The 27,752-nt window shown below is 44.4% G+C and overlaps 1 long non-coding RNA gene across 1 annotated transcript; it reads right to left on the reverse strand.

Moving 5' to 3' along the window:
* Positions 1-1,115: 1,115 nt before the first annotated feature.
* LOC105494091 (uncharacterized) lies at positions 1,116-27,612 on the reverse strand. Its single transcript, XR_011616152.1, has 3 exons — positions 27,146-27,612; positions 2,577-2,698; positions 1,116-1,389 (listed from the first exon to the last, which is right to left on the reverse strand). It is a non-coding gene; the product is annotated as an uncharacterized lncRNA (long non-coding RNA).
* Positions 27,613-27,752: the final 140 nt, after the last annotated feature.

Genomic DNA, 27,752 nt, shown 5'->3' on the forward strand with positions numbered 1-27,752 from the left:
TCTGCCTCCCTCTACTCTCTTATCAGGGCTCCCTGCTGGCTCTCCTGTAAGCCATGTGGGGAGTTGGGGTGGGAGGAGGCATGGCAACTCTGATTCTTTCCAGGGATGAGCCTCCTGGGCCACGGAGCAGTGGGAGGAGAGGGGAGAGCACATCTGGGGCAGGGGAGATACGGATGTCCTCCAGGTCAGTTTCTGCCTAGAGCCCTTCTGTTTGGGAAACCATCTTCCCTGCCTGCCACAGCTCCGACTCCTCCTCTATGCCCTAGGTCCCTGTCACACTCCTCTGGGTGGGTGGGAACCAGCCTCTGGGGGCTCCAGCAAGGCCAGCAGCTCACTGAACTGAGGTACCTGACCTGGGGCTGCGTTCCCATCCTCAGCTTTGGCTCTTTCCGGAGGAGATCAACGGGGCTGCCTGTCAGGGGCATCTGATGACAATGTGTGGTGCTCCACTGCCCAGAAGGCAGACAGATTTTGTTTGTTTGTTTTTGTTTTGAGACAGAGTCTTGCTCTGTTGCCCATGCTGGAGTGCAGTGGTGTGATCTCCATTCACTGCATCCTCCGTCTCCTGGGTTCACATGATTCTCCTGCGTCAGTCTCCTGAGTAGCTGGGATTGCGGGCATGCACCACCACAACTGGCTAATGTTTGCATTTTTAGTAGAGACAGAGTTTCACCATGTTGGTCACGCTGGTCTCCAACTCCTGACCTCAGGTGATCCACCCGCCTCAGCCTCCCGAAGTGTTGGGATTACAGGCACGAACCGTGGAGACTGGCTTAGCAGCCAGAATTCCAGGCTTCCTTCACTTTACAAGCCCACCCTAAAAGTCTGAGGATATGCCCTCATGAGAATGAAGGAGTTCCACCAGAAAAATAGTTGATAACCACACCCTTCTAGAAAAGGGGTTCACTCGGCTACACTCCTAGTTCTTGAGAAAAAATAGGAACTGAAAGGAAATTATTATTGTTTAGACCTTCTGGCTTCCAGAAAATTTATTTAAAAGCACCCAGAGTGACTCCTGGCATATGGTGGGTGCTGAGAAATCATCAGGGGAATCTGAGTTCAGGACCTAAAAGCTAGATCTCGGAGCAAAACCTTCCTTGACGCCAGCCATCCCCCCGAAAAGAATAGGATCCATTTTGCAGCTAAAAATCATTTATTTGCCTTCAGGTTTAAGTGTCTATAACAATTGTGATAATAGTAACAACTCATTTTAATGCAATACGTAATTTATTGATGTATTCCCACTGTGAGCCTCTGGACAACTCTGTGGAGCTAGAGATGAGGAACAAGCCTCAAGAGCCAGAGGCACCGGGGCGCTGGGAGTGCAGCCCGCTCTGCTTGACACAGAAGCTGGTGCTCCATCCCTCCATCCCTGCTTTGCAAGCCTAACTGGGGAAAAGAAAAATCCAGAATTATAGGAGGTCATCCCTTAAGGGGCTAATGACCTCCTTGAAGAAACAAGCAAATCCTTAGGGAGGATTTGCAAGTACTGTAGGACTCAGATGTCAGTGTAAATGTGTGTATGTGCGAGTATGTGATAGTGTGTGTATGTGAGAGTGTGTGTGCGAGTATGTGTGTGTGAGAGAGAGTGTGTGTGAGAGACAGTGTGTGTGCGAGCATGTGAGTGAGCTTGTGAGCATGTGTGATTGTGTGAGTGCGTGAGAGTGTGTGCTTGTGTTATCGAGCATGTGAGTGTGTGAATGTGTGAGTGTGATGGTGTGTGAGAGACAATATGTGCGTGACTGTGTGTGTGAGCATGTGAGTGTGTATCTGTGTGTGTGTGTGAGTGTGTGTGTGTGACAGTGTGAGTGTGAGTATCCATGCGTGAGAGTGTGTGCACATGTGTGTGTGTACAAGTGGGTGGGATCAGGCTGCCCTGCTGGGAAGAAACAACTCCAGCCGTTCTCTCTTTTTCTCCCGTCCTCTGTGACTTCACTCAAGATTCAAAGTCCCAGGGAAGCTTCTGATTGGTTGATCTGGAGTCATGTACACACCCATTGGGCAGGGAAGGGGTGTGGAAACTTGATTGACAGTCCTTCAAGACTACACACAGTGGGGGAGTGTTAGGTAATTCCCACACACAAATCCAATTACTGTTATGAAAAGAAGGTGGAATTTAGTAGGAGAGGTTGAAAAATCAGCAAGCATCCACTGTGCAAGACATTGTCGTGCCTGCAGATTTTTACCCCACCCTCTACAGCCCCACAAGCCAGGCAGAACAGGTGGCACTGGAGAAGTGGAAGCCGAGAGAGGGAAGTGACTTGCCCAGGTAACACACAGCATCCACCTTACTCCCATGCCACCACCTGCCCCACCTTGCTGTCTCTCAGGCTGCATAGCCTGTGTGTACCTGTTCAGGCCACCCAAGGCCTATATGGCAAGGGGGGAGCTGAGGTGAGCCCAAGACAACAAGGGACATGCCTTACCCACCCCAGGCTGGAGGCAGAGTGGGCCATGGGGTCAAGGCAAGAAGAAGGTGTTCTTTTTAACAGCTTCCGAGCAGGGACAGGCAGTCACCTCCTCCCACCTGGAGATCATGGGCCTCCGCCCAGCGTGGTACCTGCTGTGACTCTTACTTGCTGGAAGAAGAGTCTGGAGATGAGGGCAGGGGTGACAGTGGGCTGGGGCTCCAGATGAGCAGAGCAGGTTAGGAAGGTTCCAGAACCCAGGAGAAGAGCAAAACTGACCTTCTTCCATCCTACAAAATTATCAGCAGCCGTGAAATGTTGGCTTCCTAAGTCTTGGGGAATGAACTTTCCAAAGTCTCTGCCTATCTGAAGCAAATAGCCCTGAGTCGGAACTTCTTCCTTCTCCTGGCTCGCAGGGTGGGTCAGAGGCCAAGAGAGTTCTGTTCCACTTCTAGTGCTGTCACTGACTAGCCGTAATCTTGCACTCATCTCCCTGGATCTCATTTGTACAATTGGAAGGTTGAATTAGAAAACAATTACAGTTAAAATATTAATATTAATGAGTAACACTGCCCTAAGTGCTTGAGGCAGAGAGCAGCTACCTGTCCACCAAAAAGTTGAGCTTTTTCTGCCGTAGTGTAGAGTTCACCCTGGGAGGCAGTAACCCAGCCAGGGTCTCCATTTCCCAGGCCCCTTGTGTACAGGTGCAAAACAGCAACGTTTTCTGGCTTTTGGCTACTATGAACAGTGCTGCTATGGACATTTGTGGACACGTTTTTGTTTGCACATCTATTTCCAATTCTTTTGGGTATATATCCAGGAGGGGAATTCCTAGATCTTATGGTAATTCTTTTTTTGGGTTGTTTTAGTTGTAGTAGTCCATTTTCTTTTTTTATTATACTTTAATTTCTAGGGTACATGTGCACAATGTGCAGGTTTGTTACATATGTATACATGTGCCATGTTGGTGTGCTGCACACGTTAACTCGTCACTTACGTTAGATATTTCTCTTAATGCTATCCCCCCCTGTCCCCCCACCCCACGATGGGCCCTGGTGTGTGATGTTCCCCACCCTGCATCCAAGTGTTCTCATTGTTCAATTCCCACCTATGAGTGAGAACATACGGTGTCTGGTTTTCTGTCCTTGCGATAGTTTGCTCAGAATGATGGTTTCCAGCTTCATCCATGTCCCTACTAAGAACATGAACTCATCCTTTTTTTATGGCTGCCTAGTATTCCATGGTGTATATGTGCCACATTTTCTTAATCCAGTCTATCATTGATGGACATTTGGGTTGGTTCCAAGTCTTTGCTATTGTGAATAGTGCCGCAATAAACATACGTGTGCATGTGTCTTTATAGCAGCATGATTTCTAATCCTTTGGGTATATACCCAGTAATGGGATGGCTGGGTCAAATGGTATTTCTAGTTCTAGATCCTTGAGGAATCACCACACTGTCTTCCACAATGGTTGAACTAGTTTACAGTCCCACCAACAGTGTAACAGTGTTCCTATTTCTCCACATCCTCTCCAGCACCTGTTGTTTCCTGACTTTTTAGTAATCATATGGTAATTCTATGTTTAACTGACTGAGGAACCACGAAGTCTGATTACCACTTTGTTCCAAGATGCATACAACTTTGTCATAAGATGTTTAGAAAATGCATACACACATAACAAAACATTAAACATTTGCAAAAATAGGCAGTGGACTGAGTTTGGTCCACAGGCCATAGTTTTCCTCTGGTATAGGAAACGCCTACAATATTCTTTCTCCAGATTGCCAAGCGGTAACATTTTCTAATCACCCATTTAGGAACATTCACTAATCTGTACCTGCCCTGTTGGGGAATGTGGCAGGGTCCTGGATTTTACTGTTTAATTCTTTCAGCCGATATTTATTGAACCTCTCTTGTGTGCCAGGTGCTGAGTTCTTCTGTTCTGTGAAAAATGGAAGTCCAGACACTGCCCACAAAATTACATTCTAGGGGCCATGGCTGATGCGGGTGAGCACAAGGCCATGGCAACCAGTAGGAGGGCGTCTAACTCCAAATGTGAAGTTCTGGTGGGTGGGAGGGTATAGACACACACAGAGCAAAAGAGGTTTTCCTTAACAGATTTATTGAGTTGGGGTAACCTGTGAAATGTTATTCATCTCTGCATTCAGAGGGCCCAGCCCACTGCCTCTTTCTCCTTCCTGAGACTAGAAGCAGAGGACATTTGAACCCCAGGAGATGATAGATATGGATGGAGGGATTCCAAACCACCCAAATAATCACAGGGAGAAAAGCTGCCTGCTGACTAGAAACACCCTCCTTGAATTGTCAGGCGAGGGAAAAAGGTTTATTGTGTTCAGCCACTGAAATTGTCGGGACTATTTGTTACAGCATCTGGCATTACTCTAACTAATAAAGTGCTCTTTGCATATCATCTCACTGAAGTTTCTCAAAAATCATATGAAAGGGAGATTTGAATCATCCCAGTTTTACTTACAAGGAAGCTGAGTCTCAGAGAAGTTAAGTGGCTTGTCCAAGGTCACACAGCTAGTAAATTCAAGAGCCTGAACTCTAACCTGGAGAAGTCTATCCTCAAAGCCCACGCTTTGGGCCACTCTCTGTTAACAAAGGGCTCCACTGGCTCTGATTCTGCTCGATATATCACCCAGCCCTGCTGTCCAGTCCAGGCAGTGGAATCCAGGAAGAAGAAGGAGGCAGCCCTGTCCTGGGAATTGTATTAATGGGATGAGACAGGATTTCCCCAGGGCAGGGACCTGAAAGCCAGAGGCCAGGCAGAAAAGGGCAGTCATCCTGGCTTACAGAGCCACCTTTTCCAGGGGTTTGGAGACTGCTGTCTGCAGACCTGGGCAGAGTCACACACCCCAGATCCCAAACTCTTCCTTTACAGGCTGTGGGAGAGAGATGGCAGGCAAGCTCTGAGCAGGAGGACTCCCAAGGTACCTTCTCAGTTCCTGCTCCCTTGAAAATGTTTTCCTTTGCAGGCCGGAGAGGTACCTCTCTCTTTGTAGCCAACATGTCCAAGGCTGACAGGCTAAAACTGCTTGCTTGCTTTTAAGTGTCAGGAGATGTAAATAGTTTTAGTCTTCAGTGGTTTCTGATTGAATATCCTTTTGAAGTAATGATAGCTATAATTTAAAGCAACAGTTACCATATTTTCCTTGCTGGCTGGCCTTCTTTGAAGCACTAAGTATAAATCTGCTTAAAATCTTAAAATAGCTGTAGCTCTGTCTCAATATTCTACCAGGAGCCAGAGAGATTCGGCCTCTAATTGCCATCATCTGTAACTAATATCAGCAGCACAGCGGGCTTGTGACAAGGTGGCTGGGAGAATTGCTCTGACATGGACAGGAAGGTGGAGGCAGAGACATGGTCTCCCTTTGGGGATCTTGGCTTTGGTTGGAGTTCGGAAGAAACCCGTTCTGAAATTAGGACCAAATGGGCTCTGGCTGTTGGAGATTTTTCAGGAGGATTTTTTCCACCCCCAGCCCCCTGCCCTTCTGGGAGCCTGGGATGGAAATGAGGGGGCCTCCTTGCAAAATCAAACTCAGAAAGCTCAAGGATTGGTGATGACCTGATTCTAGCCAACAGGATTCCCAGGGACCACATTTATGCCTCAGATAAAGCATTTTGAGAAAGAACGAGGGCTGTGGAGATTCCTGTGCAGATGATCACCAACAGGAAATAATGCACAACCATTTCTGCTGCACATTGGCAAATGCATTTGAAATTCGGTTTAAATTTTGAATGGGTTGCCTTTTCATTCATTTAAAAATATTAGTTCACTTGACAAATACTTATTGCATCTCTGTGTGCCAGGCATTGCACAAAACAGTCAGCAATCCTGTTTATGATAAGCACGATATAGATGAGATGGAGGATGGCAAATGCCAGGGCGTAAAATCATACTGGGAAGTAGCAGGAAGTACTGAGGTTCGGTTTTAATCAGGCTTGTCGTTGAGAAGGTGGCATTAAAGTGTGGCATTAAATGGCGTTTATACAATCCCACTTTTGTATAAACTTTTAATTATGTAGTAATATGTATATATTTAGGCATTCTAAACAATTCTAGTGGGAAACATTCAGAACAGCTGACAATGTTTATCTTCGAGTACCAGGACTATTTGTGATTTTAATGTTTTCTTATGTGTGTATGCATTTTCTAGATGTCTTATGATAAAGGTGTATGCATCTCAGAACGAAATGGTAATAGGACTTGGTGGTTCCTCAGTAAGTTAAACATAGAATTACCATATGATCCAGCAATTCCACTCCTGGATATATCCAAAGAGAATTGAAAATAGATGTGCAAACAAAAACATGTACATAAATGTCCATAGCAGCGCTGCTCGTATAGCCAAAAGCTAGAAACAATCAAAATGTCCGCCAATGAATGAATCAATGATTTGTGGTATATTCATACAATGAAATATTATTTAGCCATAAAAAGGAATGGAGTCCTGATCATGCTACAACACAGAAGAATCTTGAAAATATTAGGCTAAGTGAAAGAAAGTAGACACAAAAGGTTACATATTGTGTGATTCCGTTTCTACAAAATGTCCAGAATAGGCAAGTCCATAGAGACAAGAAGCAGATGAACAGTTGCCTAGGCTGAGGGTGGGAGCTAGGGGAGGGGGGAATGGGGTATGGGATTTCCTTTAGGGGTGATGAAAATATTCTGGAACTCAGGTAATGGTGGTGGCTGTATGACATCGTGAATGTGAATGTAGATGTCACTGAATGATAGACTTGAATGAGAGAGAATGGTTATGACGGCACATTTTCTGTTATATATATTTTATTACAATAAAGAAGTGGTCGTCGGAGGAGTTACTGAGAAGACTTAGTGACTGTAGATGGCAGGTAACAGTTGCCTGGGAGGTCTTTGCTGAGTAACCAAGTGTCAGGTGCATGGAGACTTGGCAGAGACCCCGTTAGAAACATTCATGACTCCATTGAACCAGTATTTACCAACCACTTCCTTGATGCCATGCAGGGAGGCCACAGCTGTGGGCACCCATAGGCCTGCTCTGCTGTGATTCCAGTGGGGAGCCCTCCTGGGGACCAAGAAGGCACCCCATGTGGACAGAGATGTGGAGTGGGAGTGAAGCTATGTGGGGCTGAGCTGTGGACACAGCAGCTTCCACCCTAGCCCTGACATGCTTCTCTCAGCTGAGAACACGTGTCTTAGAAGAGAGTCCAGACAGACACACTGGGAGACCACACCAAGTGTATGATGGGAGCCAGCGGGAAGAGAGCTGGGTGGCTGTGGAGCCCATTACAGGCATGGGTCTCCAACCTCCTGACCACACGATCGTGGCCTGTTAGGAACTGGGCCACACAGCAGGAATGAGCAGTGGGTAAGAGAGCAAAGCTTCATCTGTATTTACAGCTGCTCCTGATCACTCACATTACCGCCTGAGCTCCACCTCCTGTCAGATCAGCAGGCATTAGATTCTCGTAAGAGCATGAACCCTATTGTGAACTGTGCATGCGAGGGATCTATGTTACGTGCTCTTTATGAGAATCTAATGCCTGATGATCTGTCACTGTCTCCCATCACACCCAGATGGGACTGTCTAGTTGCAGGAAAACAAGCTCAGGGCTCCCGCTGATTCTACATTATGGTGAGTTGTATAATTATTTCATTACATATTACAATGTAATCATAATAGAAATAAAGTACACAATAAAGGTAATGCACTTGAATCTTCCTGAAACCATCCCCCCACCCCAGTCTCTAGAAAAATTATCTTCCATAAAACTGGTCCCTGGTGTCAAAAAGGGTGGGGACCACAGCATTAAGGGATTAATGTTTTCCCCAGGTGGGATTTGTAGGGAGGGCAATCTGGACATAAGTAATTGAGAAAGAGCCCATGTCCCTAAAACCAGGGCAATCCAGTCTTCCTTAGAAGACATTTCCAGGCTTTTTAGCATGGTGGCAATCAGGATGTGTTTTTACATGCAGAGGGAAGGGAGAAGATGGGCCATTTCCTCTCCCCCAGTGCATGTGGCCAAGCCCTCTTTTGATATCTGCCTCCTTGCTCTCACCTCCGCAAGAGCCCAGACACCAGCCCCTGTGACTCTGCCTCCTCTGTGCACCCTAGGACTTCGCCTGTGCTCCTGGCCCACGAGAGCTTTCTGGGTCCTACTTATTTCATACTGAGTGGGGCCAAGATACAATAGAGCGAGGCCCCAGGCAAGCTGAGAGCCCTTGGCCCATTCCCACGCTCTCAGGACTCCTAGAAGGCCATGGCGCAGAATTCATTTATGCAGGGGCAAAGCACTCAGCTCCAATGAGAAAAGACAAAGGTTTGCTCCCATCTGGGTTCCACAGATGTGGGCAGGTGCTGGACTCAGTGGGGGTCTGAAGCCCACTCTGGCCCCAAGAGAAGTCTCCCTATCTTGGGACGTAGCTGGATAAAGCTGTCCCACCACACCAGGGGTGCTCGAGTGTTGGCCTGTCCCCAGCCAGTGCCTCTCCACACTGCCTTCTGTGTACGTGCTCTGTGCCCCAGCCAAACCCAGCTCCACACTGTCCTGGAACAGCCCCTGCCCTTTCCTAGCCCCTGGACCTTGTACTTCCCGTTCCCTCCTCCTAGCATGCCCTCCCCCGAAGTGCCACCTGTTGAAATCTTAGCTGCTTCTCGTCTCATCTCAAATTCCACCTCCCCGTGCGCTCCTCCTCCCTCCCAGTGTGCTCTTGCCCCTGCGCCCCATCCAGCGCACCTCTTACGGATGCCCCAGCACTCTGCCAAGTACAGACTTCATTTATGCTATTCTTGGGCCATAAACAAATCCCACAGAGCCCTGTGGGTTAGAGCATAGCTTTAAAGTTGGATGGCCTACGGTTTAAGTCTGGACCTCAACTTAGGCAAATCAAATCACTTTACTCCTCTGCACCCCAGTTTTCCCATCTGTAAAATGCTGATGATGATAATCACGATACCAGCCTACAACACAGGCTTCTTCTAAGGAGTAAATGAGATGATGTGTGCAGAGTGGAGCCAGGACTAGGGTGAGGCAAGCGAGGTGCCCACACTGCAAAATATAAGGATGCCCTCCATGAAAGCACCACCTGAAGGCGCTTGGCCACCTGAGGGCACATGAGGATGCCCTCCCCCCAAAAGCATCCTGGGGATGCGAGAGTGCAGAGCGCCTTCTGAAATTTTGCATCTCAGGTGCCTCACTTGATGCGTTTGGGCAGCAATTTCATGACAGTGTTGATGGCTAGAGATGGAGAATGTTGCCATATTCCACCGCAGTGCCATATTGCACGGCAGAGGCAGCAGGTATGAGCAGGACTATTAGAAGGCCATGGTGCAGAATGCATTTATGCAGGGACCAAGCGTTCAGCTTCTGGCACCGTATTTCCAACCTCAAATCCTCCTGCCACCGCTCATGATATATGTGACCTTGGGCAAGTCACGTGGCCTCTCACTGCCTCAGTTTCTTGATCTTCAAAATGGGAATAATATTATTAGAATTAGAATTAAGCAAGTGCCTGGACTGGAGCCCATGAGTGACAGAAGCACATATGTGCATTGAGAAATCTTTCTATTTGCAGGGAGTAGGATGAATTATAGAGAAATAAAGGCAGGAGGGTGCCTGGGGGCAAGAGGCTGGGTTAGTCATAGGGAGAAGGAACAGGGTGGGAAGTGTTGAAAGACATAACGGAGATAAGATCTAATGAACTTGGCAATTGATTAGATGGAGAGGCCAAGGCAGTGCAGGGATGTGGTGGGGTGGGGGCCGGGAGGGGTGAGTAGGGGATTAATAAGCAGGGGAGGGAAGAACCTAGGGAAAAAATGGTGATGTTATCAGAGAGCCACATTCTGTAATGAAATTGGGCTAGGTAATGTTGAGTTTGACGGACCGTGGGAATTGAGGCTGAAATCCTGGAAATAGGAGGGTGTGACTCTAGTTAAAGGTAATTGGTGTAAACTTGCCTGTCACCTTTAAAATAGGTTTCTGATTTGTACATCCTGAGGTCTTGGAACTGGTTATTAAAATGCAACCTCATATTTTGCACAGCTGCCTAATCCTAAAGATGAGGTAAAGAATTGTGGTTTCCTCTCTTACAAGTAAAGGCAGTGCTTCCCAAAATACATTCTACAATTGGGTGTTCTAGGAAAAGAAGATTTTGTGGCCAAATAAGTTTGGGAAGCATTCAGTGAAACACAAGTAAATATGTTGCTTTAATGCAGGACTTATCAGGGCCATGAATACGCTAATGTATTTTGTGCACTCGGGAGGAGCCTGGCATGTAATATTTCTCAAACTTTCCTTCTGGAAGAACTATTTGTTCATGTGTCAAGGTACTCATTCCTGAAAGCTAAGCTGTCTGGATTTAGGGTGGGGTGTGGGGGAGGGCTCCAGGTCTTCAGATCTTGGAGCGGAGTTTCACGGACATGAATGTGCATGTCTTAAGGTGGAGTCTAAGGCCCTGGGTTTCTAAGTTTCCAGGTGATGTGGATGATGCTGGTGCACAGATCACACTTTGAGAAGGACAGTCTTAGAGCACTGATTTCCTCAATTGGCCAAAGACTGCTCAGGCCAGAGTGGGAAGATACAGCCCATTATTAGTGGCGTCCCATCCCTCTTATTCTATTCCCAAGACTTGAATCTTAGTTACTTACAGGTCACAATTGCCTTCCTTTATGGAGCATGGGGGAGTCGGGGAGCAAGGGAAATCCAATAAAGTTCCAGCTGGGCGCAGTGGCTTGTGCCTGTAATCCCAGCACATTGGGAGCCTGAGGCAGGCGGATTACCTGAGGTCAGGAGTTTGAGACCAGTCTGGCCAACAAAGTGAAACCCTGTTTACTAAAAATACAAAAATTAGCCAGGCATGGTGGCGGGTGCCTGTAACCCCAGCTACTTGGGAGGCAGAGGCAGGAAAATTGCTTGAACCCAGGAGGCAGAGGTTGCACTGAACTGAGACTGTGCCATTGCACTCCAGGCTAGGAGACAAGAGTGAGACTCTGTCTCAAAAAAAAAAAAAAAAAAAAAAAAAAAAAAAAAGAAAAAAAAATTTCCAAAGGGGAGGGAGAAGACAGACCCAGGCAATGAACTAACCAAATATTTTGTTTATATTTTATTTTATTTTATTTTATTTTATTTTATTTTATTTTATTTTATTTTGAGACAGGGTCTCACTCTGTCTGTCACTCAGGCTGGAGTGAAGTGTCACCATCATAGCTCACCACAGCTTTGACCTCCCAGGCTCAAGTAATCCTCCTGCCTCAGCCTCCTGAGTAGCTGGGACTACAGGCATATGCCACCATGCCAGGCTAATTTTTAAAAAAATTGTTTATTGTAAAGACGGAGTCTTGCTATGTTTCCCAGGCTAATCTTGAACTCCTGGGCTCAAGGGATCCTCCTGCCTCAGCCTCCCAAAATGCTGGGATTATAGGCGTGAGGCATTGTGTTGGTCTCAACGGACCAAATCTGAATGAGCAGCCTCTGAAATGGCATGCTGACTGCCCACCTGTCTGTAGATGGATTCATGGTTGTGGGCAGATGTGAGTGTGGCACCAGGCTGACATCAAGCTCAATTCTGGAAATGATGCAAAGGTTCTGCCTAGGGGGAGGGGTGAGCGTGTGTATGTCTGTGTGTGTAAAACTTCTTTCAAAATGCAAAAATCATCTTAATTAGATTTAACAGCCCTCCCATCCCTTACTTAGAATGGAATGTGGGGCCCAGGCTCTGCTTTCTTCCAACATGGGGAAGCGGGGCAATGAAAATAAACTTTGCTTTTACTGTGGCTGAGAAGCAAAGGGGGAAATCTGCATCTCAACCAGTGGATGCTGTGTGCCAGCAGCTGTCTTTGCACATGATTGGGTCTTTTGTAGGATGAAGGCTTCTGGGGACTTGTGGAAGACCCACACCAGAGGACACCCTCCCATCCAAGCTGCACTTTTGAGCTTTTGAAAGACCTTCTGCCAAAGGACCTGAACTTTTTTTTTTTTTTGAGACACAGTCTCACTCTATTGCCTAGGGTGGACAGTGCAAGGCAGTGGTGTAATCATAGCTCACTGTACCCTCGAACTCCTGGCCTCAAGCAGTCCTCCTGCCATGGCATCTCAAAGTGCTAGGATTGCAGGTATGAGCCACAACCTCTGGCCCATACCCAACTTTTTAAGACTATAGATTTGGTGTCAGACAGCACTATGTTTGGATCCTAAATCTGCGATTTGCTGACTCTATGACCTTGGGCAAGCCTCATAACCTCTCTGAATCTCATCTACAGCAAAATGGGGATGATAATAGCTGCTTCCCACACCCGTGGCATGGTTGTAAGGGTGAGATGAGAGAATGCATATAAAGTATAGGAACATAGTAGGTGTTCAATTAATGGCAGGTGTTTTTTTGTTTATTTGTTTTCTTTGTTTTTTGTTTTGTTTTTTTTTTTTTTTTTTTTTTTGGTCTTATCCAAGAATTTAATGAGTAAGAACTAAGGTGCTTACTCAGACACATTTGTTTTGTCAACCTGAGCACTTTCTGGTACTTCAAACATCCAGAGCAGAGCTTTTATGGGTGTCTCAGAACACCCTGAGGGGAAAGGGAGGGCAATTTCCAGAGACTGAGACGTGTCCAGGGCTGCACAGCCAGTGGTCACTGGGACAATACTAAATTATACGTTGACATCCCGGGAGTCCTGAGTGTAAGGAAAGTGATTCCTTAATGAACAGCCCCTTGGGGACAAAACTCCTTTAGATCCAGCATGTTAGGGCATGAAAAAGGGAAACTTTCCATATCTTGACGTGTGGTGGCCTCTTGTGGGCCCCTGGGCCTGTCATGCTGTCTGGCTCTACCTGACAGACGGTTAGGAGGGTCAACCCTAAGAAGTGTGGAAAATCCCTTACCTGTGGTTTTCTACCCTTTCTCCCTGGGGGGGCTGTAGTTCGGCATCTCCCAAGAAGGTGTTTGCCCTCCTCCTTTCTGTAAACCTCCGTCCAAGTGGGAGAAGGGTCTGGTAACCAGACGTGAACACGTAGGGAAGGACTGACTGAGAACTTTCATACTAAATGATATGATAGTAACTGTTTTTTAAAAAATTGAGGCAGGATCTTGCTCTGTTGCCCAGGCTGGAGTGCAGTGGCATGATCATGGCTCACAGCAGCCTCAACCTCCTGGGCTCAAGCAATCCTCTCACCTCAGCCTCCTGAGTAGCTGGGATTACAGACGTGCACCACCATGCCTGGTTAATTTTTTTTTTATTATGTGTAGAGATGAGGTCTTGCTGTATTGCCCAGGCTGAGCTTGAGCTCCTGGGGTCAAGCGATCCTCCAGTCTCAGCCTCCCAAAGTGCTGGGATTATGGGTGTGAGCCACCACACCCAGCCATGGCAGTAACTATTAATGATTAATAACCGCCTTGTCGAATCTTTAATCTATCCTTCAATTCTCCCCACAGCTCCATGCTAGAAAGCAGAGTGTGGATGAGAAAGTTGAGGCCCCAGAGGAACGAAGTGACTTTATGGTTGTCACTCATAAAGCTGGGGTGTGAACTCAGCTCCATCACACTCTAGTACTTTTCACCGAGCCACTGTGAGAGTCCCCTTTTCTTTGTTCTGGAGCAGAAATCCAACAGCTCAGTCCCCACTCCTCCTACCCAACTGAACTTCATCCCTCTGCAGGCTCCGCTCCCAAACTCACACATAAGCGCTTTGCCTTTACTGGCACTCCTGACAGCATCTTTTAGTATGTAACGCCATTTTGTATGACAGTCCCTATTCCCTCTAGGATTAACCTGGGCACTTTTTAAAGTCTCTTGATACATTTGCTTCTCTTGGTGACATTGAGTACATTGTTACTTTCACCTCTGGTGAAAGATAGTGGCATCTGGCTTTTGGGTTTATCTCCTTTGCTTGTTGAAGGATCATTGATAGGGTTTGGCTGTGTCCTTACCCAAATCTCATCTTGAATTGTAGCTTCCACAATTCTCATGTGTCATGGGAGGGACCCAGTGGGTGGTCATTAAATCATGGGGGTGGGTCTTTCCCACGCCGTTCTCGTGATACTGAATAAGTCTCATGAGATCTGATGCTTTTATAAAGAGGATTTTCCCTGCACAAGGTCACATCTCTTGTCTGCCTCCATGTGAGAGGTGCCTTTCACTTTCCACTATGATTGTGAGGCCTCCCCAGCCACGTGGAACAGTGAGTCCATTAAACCTCTTTCTTTTGTAAATTGCCCAGTCTCGGGTATGTCTTTAGCAGCGGCATGAAAACGGGTTAATACAATCATTGTATTTTCCCTTCTCGTGAAAACACCTGTTGCTCCTGGTGGTTCATATAACAGGGTGGCCCCAGTGAATGCATTCTCCTGGACATTCCCGTGGAGCCGGTGGCCATCACTCCCACTGGTCCCCAAGCAGGGAGGGCCCTAGACTGGTTCAGAACTATGAGAATGCACCTCAAATTATCCCAAAGTACTCAGGGGAGAGAAGTGACTTTTTAGGACACCCTCATAAACAAAAGGCGTACTGGTTGTACAGCAGTGATAGAAGGAGTGAAAATGTAATTGTAGTAACATGTGGTAGGGATTGCTAGTTACCCAACCAATACACAATTTCTCCCTCCTCCTCAACTAAAGAATCCTAATCGTGGCTCACGCCTGCAATCCCAGCACTTTGTGAGGCCGAGGTGGGCAGATCAGATCAAAAGACCGAGACCACCCTGGCCAACATGGTGAAACCTCATCTCTACTAAAAATACAAGAATTAGCTGCGCATGGTGGAATGTGCCTGTAGTCCCAGCTACTTGGGAGGCTGAGGCAGGAGAATTGCTTGAACCCGGGAGGTGGAGGTTGCAGTGAGCCGAGATCGCGTCACTGCACTCCAGCCTGGTGACAGAGTGAGACTTCGTTTAAAAATAAATAAATAAATAAATAAATAAATAAAATACTGAAGGTAGTGGTGTGACCAGCTGCAAGACTATTTCCCCAACCTCCCTGAAGCTATGTGACTGAACTCTAGAAGATAAGATGTAAGTGAAAGTTGTTGGGAGACACTTTCAGAATGTCTCCATAAAAAAGTGACAGCTGAAGAAAGCCCTTTTTGATCTTACATCCTTTTCCTTCCTGGAGCATGAATGTGATGGTGGGAGTATCAGCAGCCATTTAGAACATGAGGTAATTAAGTATGGAAATAACGTACTAAGAATGGAAGAACAGAATGACAGAAGGAGTCAGGTTCCCTCATGAGCCACAGTGACAACCTGGACTTCTTGCTTCTGGATCTTTTTTTGTGTGTCTAGCAATAACCTATTATATATTTCTGTTATTTTGAGTTTTCTATTACATAAAGTTGGATCTAATCCTTACTGATATATAACATTTAAAAGTAGCTAACATTCCCATAATGTGAAAATATGTATGCACAAGGTATTAATTGCTACATTGTTTGTAATTGCAAAACAGTGGACACAATCTAAACACCGGAGACAATCTAAACACCCACACACATGAGATTAGTTAGGTGATTACAGTGTATTCACCCAATGGAGTTCTCTGCGGCTGTAAAAAAGAATAAGAATGATATCTATGGACACATGTGGGATGACTCCAGGGCATACTGTTAAGGTAGGGTGCTACCTTTTGTGTAAGAAGGGAGGGGAAATAAGAAAATATTTCCCCCTTTGTGCAAGGAAAAAAAAAAAAAAAAGAACCAGCAGAACTAGAAAGATATGACAGAAATAATGAGATTGGTTAGTTACGGGGGTAGGTGGTAATGAGGCCGAAAGCAGAGAAGGAATGAAAAAGAAACGACACTACCCTGAGTATATCTTTTCATATAGTTCTGACTCTTGGAACCCTGTTAAGATTTCATGTATTCAAAACGAAAGAAAAAGAGACAGAGAAAGGAGGAAGGAAGGAAGCAGGAAGGAAGGAAAGAATGAAGGAAGGAAGGGAAGGAAAAAAGGAAGGAAAAGACAACAAGGAGGAACAAAAAAAATCTTAAAATGAGATGTAAGTAGAAACAAATGAAGTCAACTGTATTTCAAATGAAACACGCAACCACATTGAAAGGAAGGTGGAGGTGGGAGAGGGGCTGAACCAGTGACTGGAGCACAGTGCTTGGAATAAGGACTAAAGAACTCTGAGTTTTGTTTGTTTGTTTGTTTGTTTTGGTTTTGGTTTTTGTTTTGAGACAGGGTCTCCCTCTGTCACCCAGGCTGGAAGGCAGTGGCGCAATCACCGCGTACTGCAGCCTCAACTTCCTGGGCTCGAGTCATCTTCCCACCTCAGCTTCCCAAGTACCTGGGACTACAGGCACGTGCCACCACACCCAGCTAATTTTCAAAATCTTTTGTAGCGATGGGATCTCGCCATGCTGCTCTGGCGGGTCTCAAATTCCTGGGACTAATCAGTCTTAAATGCTAGATGGGAGGTTTCTTTTTTGCAGATGAATAAATGATGAATTCTGAAAATACTGATTGTATTCTGGGATTAGGCAAAAAGTAAATATATTGTGCGTAGTGGGAGCCAGGTTTCTCACTGATGGGAAGAGAATTACCAGTATGGGAAGCAGAAAGATCTAATGAGCTCTGCAGTGTTGAATAGGAATTCCAGGTACCAGTGGTTTTTAATGTGTATGTGTGCATATATATATATACACACAGAGAGAGAGAGCATGTATGTATACCTGTGTATACATGTACTTGTATATATGCATATGTCTCTATTTGTAATGCTTGTGTATGTTTATGTACTTGTATATATCTGTATCTGTCTATCATTTGAGAGGGAAAGATGAGATGGGGCATCTGGGTGAAAGGCTTGTAGACATTCTTTTATTTAAAAATTATTATACTTTAAGTTCTGGGTTACATGGGCAGAACATGCAGTTTTGTTACATAGGTATACACGTGCCATGGTGGTTTGCTGCACTGATCAACCTGTCACCTACATTAGGTATTTTTCCAAATGTTATCCCTCCCCTAGCCCCCCACCCCCTGACAGGCCCCAGTGTGTGATGTTCCCCTCCCTGTGTCCATGTGTTCTCATTGTTCAACTCCCACTACGAGTGAGAACAAGCGGTATTTGGTTTTCTGATCTTGTGATAGTTTGCTGAGAATGATGGTTTCCAGCTTCATCCATGTCCCTGCAAAGGACATGAACTCATGCTTTTTTATGACTGCATAGTATTTCTTGGTGTATATATGCCATATTTTCTTAATCCAGTCTATCATTGATGGGCATTTGGGTTGGTTCCAAGTGTTTGCTATTGTGAATAGTACTGCAGTAAACCTACATGTGGATGTATCTTTATCATAGAATGATTTATAATCCTTTGGGTATATGCCCAGTAATGGGATTGCTGGGTCAAATGGTATTTCTAGTTCTAGATCCTTTAGGAATCGCCACACTATCTTCCACAATGGTTGAACTAATTTACACTCCAGCTAACAGTGTAAAAGTGTTCCTATTTTTCCACAACTTCTCCAGCATCTGTTGTTTCCTGACTTTTTAATGATCACCATTCTAATTGGCATGAGATGGTATCTCATTGTGCTTTTGATTCGCATTTCTCTAATGACCAGTGATGATGAGCATTTTTTCATATTTCTATTGGCTGCATAAATGTCTTCTTTTGAGAAGTGTCTGTTCAGATCCTTTGCCCATTTTTTTTTGATGGGGTTGTTTGTGTCCTGAATGGTATTGCCCAGGTTTTCTTCTAGGATTTGTATGGTCCTAGGTCTTACGTTTAAGTCTTTGATCCATCTTGAGTTGATTTTTGTATAAGGTATAAGGAAGGGATCCCGTTTCAGTTTTCTGCATATGGCTAGCTTGTTTTCCCAACACCGTTTATTAAATAGGGAGTCTTTTCCTCGTTGCTTGTGTGTGTCAGGTTTGTCAAAGATCAGATGGTTGTAGATGTGTGGTGTTATTTCTGAGGCCTCTGTTCTGTTCCATTGGTCTATATATCTGTTTTGCTACCAGTACCATGCTGTTTTGGTTACTGTAGCCTTGTAGTATAGATTGAAGTCAGGTAGCATGATGCCTCCAGCTTTGTTCTTCTTGCCCAGGATTGTCTTGGCTATGTGGGCTCTTTTTTGGTTCCATATGAACTTTAAAGTAGTTTTTTCCAATTCAGTGGTAGTTCGATGGGGATAGCATTGAATCTATAAATTACTTTGGGTAGTATGGCCATTTTCACGATATTGATTCTTCCTATCCATGAGCATAGAACGTTTTTCCATTTGTTTGTGTCCTCTCTTATTTCCTTGAGCAGTGGTTTGCAGTACTCCCTGAAGAGGTCCTTCACATCCCTTGTAAGCTGGATTCCTAGGTATTTTACTCTCTTAGTAGCAATTGTGAATGGGAGTTCACTCATGATTTGGTTCTTTGTTTGTCTGTTATTGGTGTATAGGAATGCTTGTGATTTTTGCACATTGATTTTGCATCCTGAGACTTTGCTGAAGTTGCTGATCAGCTTAAAGAGATTTTGGGCTGAGATGATGGGGTTTTCTAAATATACAATCATGTCACCTGCAAACAGAGACTATTTGACTTCCTCTCTTCCTATGCGAATACGCTTTATTGCTTTCTCTTGCCTGATTGCCCTGGCCAGAACTTCCACTACTATGTTGAATAGGAGTGGTGAGAGAGGATATCCTTGTCTTATGCCAGTTTTCAAAGGGAATGCTTCTAGTTTTTGCCCATTCAGCATGATATTGGCTGTGGGTTTGTCATAAATAGCTCTTATTATTTTGAGATATGTTCCATTGATACCTAGTTTATTGAGAGTTTTTAGCATGAAGGGGTGTTGAATTTTATCGAAGGCCTTTTCTGCATCTATTGAGATAATCATGTGGTTCTTGTCATTGGTTCTGTTTATGTGATGGATTGTGTTTATTGATTGGCGTATGTTGAACCAGCCTTGCATCCCAGGGATGAAGCCGACTTGATCATGGTGGATAAGCTTTTTGATGTGCTGCTGGATTCAGTTTGCAGGTGTTTTATTGAAGATTTTGGTATTGATGTTCATCAGGGATATTGGCCTGAAATTTCCTTTTATTGTTGTGTCTCTGCCAAGTTTTGGTATCAGGGTGGCCCTGGCTTCATAAAATGAATTAGAGAGGATTCCTTCTTTCTCTATTGCTTTGGATAGTTTCAGAAGGAATAGTACCAGTTCCTCTTGTACCTCTGGTAGAATTTGGCTGTGAATCTGTCTGGTCCTGGACATTTTTTGGTTGGTAGGCTGTTAATTACTGCCTCAATTTCAGAACTTGTTATTGGTTTATTCAGGGATTCAGCTTCTTCCTGGCTTAGACTTGGGAGGATGTATGTGTACAGGAATTTATCCATTTTTTCTATATTTTCTAGTTTATTTGCACAGAGGTGTTTGTAGTATTCTCTGATGGTAGTTTGTTTTTCTGTGGGGTCAGTGGTGATATCCCCTATATCTTTTTTTATTGCATCTATTTGATTCTTCTCTCTTTTCTTCTTTATTGGTCTGGCTAGAAGTCTATTTTGTTTATTTTTTTCAAAAAAACAGCTCCTGGATTCATGAATTTTTTGAAGGGTTTATTGTGTCTCCATCTCCTTCAGTTCTGCTCTGATCTTAGTTATTTCATGTGTTCTGCTAGCTTTTGAATTTGTTTGCTGTTGCTTCTCTAGTTCTTTCATTTTTGATGTTAGGGTGTCAATTTTAGATCTTTCCTGCTTTCTTTTGTGGGCATTTAATGCTATAAATTTCCCTCTACACACTGCTTTAAATGTGTCCCAGAGATTCTGGTACATTGTGTCTTTGTTCTCATTGCTTTCAAAGAACATCTTTATTTCTGCCTTCATTTCGTTATTTACCCAGTAGTCATTCAGAAGCAGGTTGTTCAGTTTCTATGTAGTTGTAAGGTTTTGAGTGAATTTCTTAATCCTGAGTTCTGCTTTGATTGCACTGTGGCCTGAGAGACTGTAATGATTTCCACTCTTTTTCATTTGCTGAGGAGTGTTTTGCTTCGAATTATGTGGTCAATTTTAGAATAAGTGTAATGAGGTGCTGAGAAGAATGTATATTCTCTTGATTTGGGGTGGAGAGTTCTGTAGATGTCTATTAGGTCCTCTTGGTCCAGAGCTGAGTTCAAGTCCTGAATATCCTTGTTAATTTTATGTCTTGTTGATCTATGTAATATTGACAGTGGGGTGTTAAAGTCTCCCACTATTATTGTGTGGGAGTCTAAGTCTCTCTGTGGATCTCTAAGAACTTGCTTTATGAATCTGGGTGCTCCTGTATTGGGTGCATACATATTTAGGATAGATAGCTCTTCTTGCTGCATTGATCTCTTTACCATTATGTAACACCCTTCTTTGTCTCTTTTGATCTTTGTTGGTTTAAAGTCTGTTTTATCAGAGATTAGGATTGCAACTCCTGCTTTTTCTCACTTTCCATTTGCTTGATGAATATTCTTCCATCCCTTTATTTTGAGCCTATGTGTGTCTTTGCACATGAGATGGGTCTCCTGAATATAGCACACTGATGGGTCGTGACTCTATCCAATTTGCCAGTCTGTGTCTTTTAATTGGGGCATCCTAGAAATTATTTTTACAATTCTTGCAGCTTTTCTGTAGATCTGAGATTATGCCAAAATAAAAAAAAAGTAATTAAAGAAGGAAACCAAAGTGGTGGCCCATTAGACTTGGTGCTGAAACTTCAGCTACTCCTTCTGGCCCCAGTCAATGTTCTTTTTCTTTCTTCTTTCTTCTTTCTTCTTTCTTCTTCTTCTTCCTCCTCCTCTTCCTCCTCCTCTTCCTCCTCCTCCTCTTCTTCCTCTTCTTCCTCCTCCTCCTCCTCCTTCTTCTTCTTCTTCCTCTTCTTCTTTTCTTCTTCTTCTTCTTTTTTTTTTTTTTTTTGACAGGGTCTTGCTCTGTTGCCCAGGCTGGAGTGCAGAGGTGCAATCATAGCTCACTGCAGCCTCAAACTCCTGGGCTCGAGTGATCCTCCTGACTCAGCCTTTTGAGTAGCTGAGACTACTGGTACACGCCACCATGCCTGGATAATTTTTAAATTTTTTCTTTTGTAGAGATGGGATCTTGCTATGTTGACCACACTGGTTTCAAACTCCCAGCTTCAAGTCATCCTCCTGCTTCAGCCTCCCAAAGTACTGGGATGACAGGTGTGAGCCACTGCACCCAGCTGATGTTCTCCTTCTTGTCCCACAGACTTCTCCCCCTGGCTCAGTGTGGATCTACCGAGAAACTTCAGGTTAAGTCTACACTGGGCAAATGTGTTTTCTAAACCTGTTCTCATTCATCTATGGGTAGGATCCCTGAATGGAATGCAAGGAGAAGGAAAAGAGAAGGAGGCAGTGTCCTTCACAGGAGGACCTTTTGGTTGCTGCTGGAACATGAGGTGAGGGGTTTCTGTCTGTGTTGTGGAGTGGACTAAGGTAAGAGGACCTGGACCAGTCTTTGATTGGCATCTCTGTAGTCTTATCTTCCTCACTCGCCCCTGCTCCTTCTGTCTTCCCTAAACATGTGCAGAGAGATTTTTTTTTTTCAGTATAATTTCTCCAATTTCTTTTCTTCCTGTATCTTGGATGAGGATATTTCTCTCATATGCTTCTTGTATTCAGAAATGTTGCCTCTCGAGAATTTCAACAATAATTCAATGCCATGACCAAAGAAAACAAGGAACAAGCTTCTCCCTTCCTCTGCCATTCCTCCCCTCTTGGTTTGTAAGCCTGTGTTCAGAGCTCCTGCTTTTGAAGCATAAGTGATTATGACTTGGCAATGGTGTCAGGCAGAACTGGGTTCAAAACTTCATCTGCCCCCTTGGACCTCAGTTCTCCACCTGCAAAGTGGTTGTGATGATGGCATTGACCTTATTGAGTGGTTCTGAGGATGAAATGAGATAAGCATGTAAGTATTTATCATTGTGCTCAACAAGTGTCAGATATCAGTAGTGGCAGCACAGTCAAGTGTGGTGACAGTGTGCAGCAGCACAAAAGATGAGTCATCGAGCGGGCCACATTGTTTTCCTGAACCCAAACTCATCTGCCCTGGAATTGCATTTAATCAGTGAGTGCATTTGTTACTTTGGAGGCCCCTCTGAAAAAGACATGGATTTATTCTGCTTGGCAAATAGCCTTCCCTCATGTCCCCACACAGTATATAACTCAGGGCTCCCTGCCGTGGCCTGGGTGTGAGCTACAAGGCCTCCATCTTTCCCAGACATGGAACTGAATCATTGCATTGTAATTTCCCAGAGAGCATCTTCTTCCACTGCCTCTCATCGGTTGGTGTTAGGCAGAAGCAGTTTGCTGGTATGGCAGGGAGACTGTTCTTTCTGAGGGGGAAACAGCACCAGGATTTTATAAGCTTCATGTAGGTGTCTCTTCAAATATTACCATTGGGAGTCCTATTTCTGTAATAATAGGGATACAGGTACAACTCCTAGAAACTGCCCAAATAAGAAAGTTCCAGAACATAATTATTTGAGGGCACAAAAGCTTCTTATTCTTTTGGGGAGGTAAAATTATATGTATTTTCAGCAGGACCTCCTATGCCAAAACTATGCAGCAAGAATTCACTCTTTGTGGCCACCCTTGTAAAAAATATTCACAACCATTCGTATTGATCAGTTTCTCTCAATTTCTTCTTCTCATGTTTGTGTCTGCTTGGGGTGTGTTTGTGCATGCACTCATGCACACTCATGTCTGCATTTTTAAACAGCATGTTTGTGTATTGGCCAATGTGGCACATCTAATGACTTTCCAGGGATAGAATTCACATATTATGCAATTCACCCATTTAATGTGTACAGTTCTACAGCATGTAGTATATTCACAGAGTTGTGTAACCATCAGTACAGTCAATATTAGAATATTTTCATCACTCTAAAAAGAAACTATGTACCCATTAGCAGTTGCCCTCATTTCTTCCCAGTCCCTGTAACCCTAGGCAACAACTAATCTTTTTTCTGTCTCTATGGATTTGCCTATTCTGGACATTTCACATAAACAGCATCATATAATATGTGATCTTTTGCAACTGGCTTCTTTCACTTAGGATGGTTTCAGAGTTCACTCATGCTGGAGTGTATATTGGTGCTTCATTCCTTTTTATGGTTAAATAGCATTCCACTGGAGGGCTATACCAACATTGCTTATCTGTTCATCAGTTGATAAACATATGAGTTGTTTCCATTTTTGGTTATTATGAATAATGCTGCTATAAATATTTATGTACAAGTTTTTTTATATGGACACATTTTTATTCATTTGGCTATATACATAGAAGTGGAATTTCTGGGTCATAAGGAAACTGCTTAATTTTTTTTAGTAACTGTCAAACTGCTTTTCAAAGGCATTATATTATTTTGCATTCCCATCAACATTGTATGAGGGTGACAATTTTCTCCATATCCTTGCCAACACTTGTCATTTTTCATTTTAAAAATTATAGCCATCCTAGCAGGTGCAAAGTAGTATCTTATTGTGGTTTTGATTTGCATTTCTCTAATGGCTAATGTTGTTCGACATCTTTTTACGTGTTTCTTGGTCATTTGTATATTATCTTTGGAGAAATGTCTATTGAGATCCTTTGCCATTTTCATATTTGTTTGTCTTTTATTTCTGAGCTGTAGTAGTTCTTTCTGCATTCAAGATATGATTCCCTTATCAGATATGTAACTTGCCAATATTCCCCTTCATTCCGTTGGTTATCTTTCTACTTTCTTGGTGCCATCCTTTGCATACAAGTTTTGTATTTTGATCTATTTCTTCTCAGGTTTCTTGTGTTTTTGGTGTCTAAGATGGCTTTCCTTGGTCCAAGGTTACAAACATTTATATCTATATTTTCTTCTAAGAATTTTATAGTTTTAGCTCTTATCATTAAGTCTGTGGTACGTTTTAAGTTAATTTTTGCATATGGTGTGAATGAAGAAGGGATGCAACTTCATGGTTTCATATGTGGATTTTCAGTTGGCTCTGTTTTTATTTTTTTTAATTTATTTTTATTTTTATTTATTTATTTTTTTTGAGACAGAGTCTTGCTCTGCCACCCAGACTGGAGTGCAATGGCGAGATCTCGGCTCACCGCAACCTGTCTCCCAGGCTTAAGTGATTCTCCTACCTCAGCCTCCCTAGTAGCTGGGATTATAGGTGAGTGCTACCACACCCGGCTAATTTTTGTATTTTTAGTAAGACAGGGTTTCACCATGTTGGCCCGGCTGGTCTCAAACTCCTGACCTCAAGTGATCCGCTTGCCTCGGCCTCCCAACGTACTGGGATTATGGGCGTGAGCCACTGCGTCTGGCCTCTCTGTTTTTAAAATAAAGAAATAGTTCCATGTCAATTGGTAAATAGCACTGCCCTGAAATCCCCAAGTGTCCCCTCTTCTGCTCTGGCACTTCCCTGGGACCTCCTGGAGATTCCCATGACTCATAAACCAACCTGTCAATGCCAGGCACAGGATAATGTCTCAGAACCTTGTCCCCTGGTTCCGATTGCTGGTTGGTTGCTGGTTCTGATGCAGTTGAGGCCCCAGTCACTAAATATTTCCAATGTCACATCTATGCATTGGTGTGTTTTAGGACACATTCTCAGGGTTGGAGATAGTCATAGCAATTCAGAGGTGCCCCATAACTTGTCATTAATAATCATTTATTATAGATTGTACATTGATGGGGGCATTGTTAGAGCAAAGACGAATGCCAGCTTTTCTGTAACTATCATACCAGTGAGGATTGGCACAAGAGTGTCACACGACCTGAAATGAGCTTAGCAGTTGCACTAAAGCCTCTGGGTCGAAGATCTCAGCGAATATTCCTCTTTAGTTTCTCCACAGATGAGCTTGTAGCCCACCTTTTGTTCCCATCCCCTCTGAGGAGCAGGGAGATTAGTTTTGCCTAACACGGAGTGGGCAGAGGAGAGCTGCGTGGGTTCCTCCTCTGCTTCTCTTTAGGGAAGACGGCCTGATTCTTCCATTACAAAGTGACCATTCACAATTTTGCAGGATGGAAAGGGCTTCTCTCTTTCCAGAAAGGTTAGAGAGTCAAGTCAACTTCCTTAGAAGCTTCTAGTTTGCAGATGCATCTTCCCTGGTGCCTGGGGCCTCTTATTCTCCAGCCTCAGCTCACTGGGCCACTGAGAGGGACTCTGTCCGTCCCTCAGAACCAGCCCTACTTCCTCCAGCCTCTCCGTCCCTCCCCCACTGTCCCTGCTCAGTCTCCTCTGCTGCATTGTCTTGGTTCCACATTTCTGGGTAATTATATTTTTGGCAGTGGCCCTTGTGCGTGCTGTGGAGCAAGCAGTTGAGTCTGTGGCCTTTTCCCAAGTGCTGTTTCCAGCACGGCCATGCCATCCTGCTCTTCTGCTTTATTCCAGGACGCAAAAGGTCAGGGGCCCGCCAGAAGAACAGAGCCTGGTGTGGAGACCTCCTGGCCTGACCGTTATGTAGGCAAAAAAGGAGTATCTTAGGAGAATCAGTGAGAGTGTACGTCAGGGTACCCCAGTCCCAGCCTTGCTGGCTGACCCCATAGTCTCAATTGTGTCTGTTTTTTTTTTTTTTTTTTTTTTTCTGAGACAAGTCTTGCTCTGTCACCTAGACTGGAGTGCAATGGTGAGATCTCGGCTCACCGCAACCTCCGCCTCCCAAGTTCAAGCTATTCTACCTCAGCCTCCCAAGTAGCTGGGACTGCAGGCGTGCACCACTATGCCCAGCTAATTTTTTTGTGTTTTAGTAGAGATGGGGTTTCACTTTGTTGCCCAGGCTGGTCTCCAACTCCTGAGCTCAGGTGATCTGCCTGCCTTGGCCTCCCAAAAGGCTAGTCGATGGTGACTTAATATTTAGGTAGGGGTCAGGAGGAGCTGGATATATATTTAGGGCACTCAGTTGTGGCAAGGAGAGGATATAAAACAATACAAAATAGAGTGACTGCTGTTTTCAAACCTTACTCTCATACTGACCTCATAGAGGAAAACACAATGCCAAGTCTGTTACGTGGAAAAACTGAACAAAGGACAACTCTTACTGTCTTTTATAATTGCTAAATTTTATAATTGTATATAAACAGTTACAATATTTGATAATTATTAGAATATTTTTACAAAATTATTATTTTTTATGATTGTAGTTGATGATTTTTTTCTTATTTTATGAAATATTTCCAAAGTGATTTTCATAAAGACCTAAAAGACATTTTTAGGAAACATCTAACTTTATTGCTGAATTCTAAAGCAGCAATGCATTTGGTGAATATCTATTGAGTGCTTATTAATACTGGGTCATGGGATGTACCCAGCACCAGGATAGTCTCTCGGCCCCAAGATGCACCCTCTCCCCAGGTCCGGTTCAAGTGTGAATGAAGAACAGGGATGGAGGCTCAATGAAGAGAAGGGGGAATGTCAAGCTGGCTTTGGGCAAAGTATGAATCCCCCAGGAGTATCCCACATCAATGCCATCCTTCTGCCCTTTGCCGTACTCCATGCCATTGGGGTCTGGATTTGCCAACCATATGTACCCAAGCTTCTTGAACCAGGGCACCGAGAGCTCTATGGTACACAGCGGCATCCCAGCAGCTACCAAGACCACAGGGTGAATATAGGCCCTGAATTAACCATTTTATTTAAAGGTCTTTACAGGATAAACTACCTTTATAACAAGACACACAGTAAAGTTTCATGGAGTGTGATGCAAACTCTGATACGTTTAAGACAAAAAGTGAGACCAAAAAGAACCTTCCTGCCAGTGAGGGGCTACTTTGGGTCTGACCTCAGATTCTTCAGGCCAGTTCACCCACCTCTTTTCCTAGGGAAAGCTTGAGAAAGGTGTGGCGTCTTCCATGTCCATTTCCAATATGGGATCAGATGGAGACTGCTAGGCCTGGAGGGCTTGAGAAGGGCTGAGAGATGGTCCAACCTTGATTTCAGCCTGTGCTCAGTCCCAGCCCTGCAGACTGGCCTTTGGAAAAATGACTGATTGCTTTCCCTTCTTAACTCCTCCCAAACCTCTTCACAGATCTTCTTCCTATAAATCTCCTGTCCTCTCCTCCTTCAGTGATTATGTCTGCCTGATCTACTCTCCCCCACACCTTTTTATGATAGAATCACCCCTAGTTTCTCCAAGGAATTGCCACTTCCTGTCACTCCCTCTGGCCGTTATGGTTGGCCCACTAATGAACATATGACCGAAGCTGAGCCAATCAGAAGTTTTCCTTGGGATTTTACAACTGAAACTAGGCAAGAGAAACCATTTCTTTCCCTTTGCATCAGCAACTCTCAGGCCATGGCCACTGAGTTAATGATGACTGTGTACCTGCCACCTGGAGGAGTCTGAGAGAAGATCAGCACTGGGACAGAAGCCGAAATGAATAAAGAAG

This window comes from Macaca nemestrina, chromosome 18 (genome assembly GCF_043159975.1).
Source record: "Macaca nemestrina isolate mMacNem1 chromosome 18, mMacNem.hap1, whole genome shotgun sequence".
Lineage (NCBI taxonomy): Eukaryota > Metazoa > Chordata > Mammalia > Primates > Cercopithecidae > Macaca > Macaca nemestrina.